The sequence below is a fragment of the Lagopus muta genome, chromosome 9 (genome assembly GCF_023343835.1).
Source record: "Lagopus muta isolate bLagMut1 chromosome 9, bLagMut1 primary, whole genome shotgun sequence".
Taxonomy (NCBI): Eukaryota; Metazoa; Chordata; class Aves; order Galliformes; family Phasianidae; genus Lagopus; species Lagopus muta.
Window position 1 is genome coordinate 19,674,312 of NC_064441.1, and position 5,482 is coordinate 19,679,793.

Consider the following 5,482-nt stretch of genomic DNA (forward strand, 5'->3'; position numbering starts at 1 on the left):
TTGGAAATAAAAGCACCAGGTGAGCTCCAGACACGCTGTGACTTCTCCAAGAGGAAATCCATCATTGTGATTTCAGTTATGACTCAGCCATCCTTTAGGGCTGTGCTCCCAGTGCCATTTGCATCTAGCCAGCCAGGCAACCTCTTCATTACCAGCAAATGTAATGAATTTTGTGTTTGCCTCTTGATTCTTGGGCAATTACAGCAGCCAGGTGCTGGACAGGAGTGCAGCTCTGTGTTCCCAGCCATTGCAAAGGTGCTCCAACACACATGTATGTGCAACTAGGAACCGGAGCAATTCATCCTGAAAACACTAAAACAAACAAATCAAACAGATGGAGAATGACCCATTTCTTGTTTCTGGTGCACAGGAGGCCAGCAGGTAGGTGGCCAAGAGGAGAGCTCACCCTCAGAGCAAGACTTAACATCAAGCCCTTCACATGGGGAACGGGCAAGGCGCCATCCAAAGAGAGCCAACTTCTCTGCCTTTAACACCACGAAAGAAGCCTTGCTAAGAAACTCCATAAAAGACCAAGAACTTCCTCTTCATCTCCTCTCCCTCTCTCCCCCTCTCTCGCCTTCTCCCACCTCAGAAAGTAATCTCATCCTTTCGTCACATATTATTGAAATCCCAGCTCTTAAAAAAAAAACTCTCATTTTTGCCCAGACTGAGAGCATGTCATTCGGAAGTGATGTGCAAGGCAGGAGATAACCAGGTAGAACTCAGCGATTCGCCACAGAAAATGGCTCCATGTATGGTTGTAATGCTATCAGAGTCCGTCCCTCAATAGCTCTTTACCGCTGCCGAGCTCAGAATCTGCTGATTCAAGAACTTTGCCTGTGCGGGTAGAGGCGGAGGAAACGGGGCTGGAGGGAGATGGGGAGGTGTATAAAAATAGAGCATTTTCGGTCTGGACGGAACACATAATAATGCAAAGGCTCTGCTTTCTTCCTTTTTATTTTATTTATTTTTTTTTTTGGTGGGGCAGGAGGGGCAGAGCACGGTCTCTCCCACTCCTTCCCTCTTTCTGTGTCCTCATTTCATGCTTTGGTTGTGCTGATTGGGAGGGCTGAATTCGCTCGGCTACCTACTTAGTGCAAAACAGTTGCACTCCCTCCTGGAACGGAGAGAGGTTAGAGGCTAACTCCCTGCAGACAGGGGATTTTGCAGAGGCAAATGGGGTCTCCGAGGGGGTGCTGCCATGCGAGCCCTCAGACAGGGAGATTTCCCATCACCGAGGAGTTGGAGGAGAAATGTCCTGTGGTTTCCCCCAACGGTTCTCATTTATTAACCAGAGATATTACGTCTGTGTGTGCAAAGCAGGGTTTCTTTCAGATGCAGTAATGCTTTGGCATACGCAGAGAGCAAAATGCAGCTCAGCTTTAAGCAGCCAAAGAGGTGGGGGAGAGGTACACCCATCCACATTGTTGTGCCTCCACCAATGCCTCTGCCATCCTGGATTCCTGGCTCTCTTCGTTTATTTTTTGGATGTGATTTAATGCATCCAGAACAGTTCAGATGGCTTTGTAAACTGTCAGGATGTCAAATCTTGTTTCTTGTAGTGCTGGGGACTTGTGGCATAGGAAACTTGGTGTGGTTGCACAGGCACTGTGAGGTAGCAGTAGATGTGGTTGGTGCAGTCACCATCCAAGTAGACAGTTCATCATTTTGGCAAGCAGCTATAATGGCACCACAGAGCCATTGGAAGAAAACATCACAGGCTTCTCCCTGTGAACGCTGTCTCTGGATGGACAGCAGGGCTGCCAACCTTCCATCTCAGCTCTGAAGCTTATCGTTGGGCCATCGTTGGGTAATCTGCGTTTCACCACCAAGGGAACCAACCCAACCTTTCCTGCTTGAAGGGTGAGAAAATGGGTTTATCTGACCAGAGAAACCTTTTCTCTCTCTGACAGATTGGGTTTTTTTTTAAGGAAGTGCATGACTGTGGGGACAGGCAGGTGGTTGCTCCATCATTTGCTGTCCTCTACACCCGTGTATCCATCACCACCTGCAAGCAGCTGGGGCACTCACCCCCACCATCCCTTTTCAGCCGAAGCAAACTGGCAGCTGGACTTGGCCTGAAGTTTCCAGCCAGTTTTCTGGTTCACACAAATTTCGAAGCCGTCAGCAAAGTAAAGGAGGATCACAATACCATACATGGAGAACTGCATAATCTTGAAGACGAGAGTAAAGGAAATGGGATGAAATTTAAGACTACTAAATGCAAGGTCATGCACTCGGGGATTAACAAGAAATTCTGCTCTAAACTGGAAGCTCATCAGTTGGAAATGAGAGGGGAGTAGAAAGATGTGAGCGTTTAAGTTAACCAGAGGATGTCTATGAGCCACTAAGGAGCTGTACTATGAAAAAGCAAAGTTCCCAGCCTCTGTCAGCCAAAGCATTCCCAGTTCAGACCAGTTAAGCTGCAGTGGTGTCTTATATGATAATGGCAAGGTATCACACGGATTGTTGTCCAGCCCTCAAAGAAGATGTGAAAAAATGGGCAGGGTTAAAAAATAGAGGATGTTAACAGCTCTTGGGTTGTCTTACAGATTGCTTCTTGATCTGGCTTTTCTTAGAGGCAAACAAAGGGGCTAAAAGACACCGCTGGCATCAGTGCAAAATGAACCTAGCAGGAATCAGTGTATTTTGGAAATTACAACTGTATTTATAGCTTAAGTTGTGAGGCAGGGAAAGTAAAGACCAAAGCTGTTGCTCACCTGAGGCAGTGCCTGAATGTCTCAGTTGTCTCCAGAGGAAAGGTTTGGGCTCCACTTATTCTGCAACATGTCTGTTTGCAAGCAAGGAGATAAAGAAGGAGTCCCAACCTATTCTGGAAGGTTGAAGCAAAGCCCAGTTGGGACCTGGGGGAAGCTGTGCTAGAGCTGCAGTAAGATCTATAATGTCAAAGGAGCCAAGCCATGTCTTGTGGTCTGTGTGTGTGTGGCACCCAGCCCCAAGCCACCTACAACATGCTCCTTTGCACCTGCTGGGGGGCCTCTGGTCTGCCACACCATGGGTCCCAAATTGAGGTCAAAGAGCCAGCAGCGTTGAGCCTGGAGCCCAGAACGAAGGCTCCTTCTCAAAGGACACTTTTGTGCCTCTCTTAAGCGACTTCGGTGAGTCCTCTCCCTTTTTTTCACAGCCAAAAAAGTCCTGCAAGAAGAAAGTCTACAGGGCCTGCTCACATTCCAGCAACACTCTGGCCTCCAGAAGTCCCTTTCACAGCACACAATATGGCATTGTGATTAGATATAAACTGAAAGTGTATTTCTTGCCCTTCAGTAATTACACTGGCTTATGGGAGCTTTATTCAGCATGAAGCCTTATTATTCTGCAGAATGAAATTCTGTATAATTTTCCTCTCCTCCAATGCGCAGATGAAAAATCATATTTTGGTCCGAGTTGGGAAGAAAGGCTCAGTTATCACTTGAGAGCGTGGTGTTATTTTCCCCCGGAATTAAAAAATCCATCTGGGTGTACGACCCCCTTCACCCTCCTGCCTCTCCATTCAGCCTTTTGTATGCATATGAACCTTATCAATTTCCACCGCTGCAGAAAGGTGAACCAAAACAGCATGCCTCCCCCAGTCCTCCTCACTCTAATGGAAACGTGTGAGCAGGAGCAATAAGTGGATGCAAACCCTCCGGCTCCACCAAGGAGAGGAGGAAGGATGGAAAGCCTGCTTTCTTGCTGCTGCCCATCAGCAGGCTCTAGCATCAATGCAATCCCATTGTCAGCACAGGGTTGTCAGGACAGCCTTGTTGTGTACATCACAGCAGCTTCAATCGAGGCTTAATTCTAAAAGCAATAAGAACAAGTAAGGCAGCTTCCTTCACTTCATTTGCTAAGCTCTTGGCCAACATGTTTGGAATCCCTTATGCAGGCACAGCTCAACTCTCATCCCCTATCAACCTGTTTCTTAGCACAGCAGACACTTTCTTCCCGAATCTTATGTATCAGTCATGGTCCAAAGAAGAGCAGAAGATTGCCCTGTATTATTTCCATGTCCAAATTAAATGTTTACTCACGGCAGACATTCAGGTTCTCCATGCCTACACAGTGCCCCATCCATTTTATTTGTGTGAACCGTTTTCACAGTGCCCAGCAGCCACCGGTGGTGATCTCAGAATGCCTCCTGTCCTATCCACATCTTGGTTGATTTAAATGTCTGCCTGTGACCATAAATGCCTCCAGCTCCAGAGGGTGCAGCTCCCTCTGAAGCCAAAACACCCTGGAGAAGGCAAAGGATAAGCATCTTCCATTTCCTGCCTTTCTCTGATCCAGATACCCTACCCTTGGCTGTGGGCACACCTCTTCCTCCTGCATTTTCTCTTGAGAAGTTTAGATGGAATAATATCTGCTTTCTTTGCACTGGTCCTACTGGTAGCAATTGACTGATGTATATATACGCTGCGATGCGAGGCACCAAGAAGGCAGGCTAGATTTGGGAGGTCTTGAAGACGTGGATTAGCTTTGCATTGAATGGACACTGCCTTCAAGAGAGAAAAATGCTTCTTTTGCTGTATGTTTGATGAGCACAAGTCCAGAGATACCGAAAAAAGGCTTGCATAGCTGGATCATCACCAGCTGTACTGGGAGATGCTGGCCTGGAGGTGGCAGGAGAGGAATTTCTGGGTAACTATCATTAATGCTCATCTATAGGGCCCAGGGGTGTCAATGTACATGTGTCACCTAAGGTGAAAAGAGGAGGATGGATGGTGCAAAGAGATCTCTAATTTTATTTGTCGCCCTACTGCCCCATTAAATGAGAGGAGGGGGGAAGGGCAGCCCATTTAGCAGGTCACAGCAGGCAGTGCTATCAGATGCCATGCCAAAATAACTCCTAATTGGGGTAGTGTTTGTCAACACTGACAGAGCCTTAATACACTGTAATCTCCGGAGCCACAAGCTCTGATAGAGATCTTAATCTCTGCACTGGTCCCTTTCACACCGCAGGAGCGTCTGCTCCTTCCCTGGCCTCACCGCACCAACGTGATGGGCTCTGTGCACCCAGAGGTTTTCAACACAGCCCCTTCTTTTTCTTACAGATCAAAGAAAGGCGAGGACACAAGAGGCAGCTGATGAGGGGAAAAACACAGCATTGTGCTGGTGGGGAAATTCTTCAGCCTTCACCTTTGAAAGAGGCTTTGCTTCGCTGGACAGCATCACTGTCTATTCCCCAGGCTGAACATCCTCTGCCTCCAATATAGATGTCACCAGCTGCTTTTGGATCACTCAGGCTCCTTGTATGTTCCTTCTTGCTCTCCAATGCAGCCTTCCTGAAAAAGCTACCATCCTCCTCTTTGGAATTTTCTTCTCTCAAAAGCTTCAGAAGACAATTTTGTAGGAGTGACTCAAGTGCGGAGCAGAGATGAGCTTTGACATAGGTCGAACTGCTTCGGGATTGAATCAAGTCTTCTGAGTTCAAGACTCTCTTCTGGCACAGGAGGTGATCACAGCCACTGAAAGCTGGGCTTTT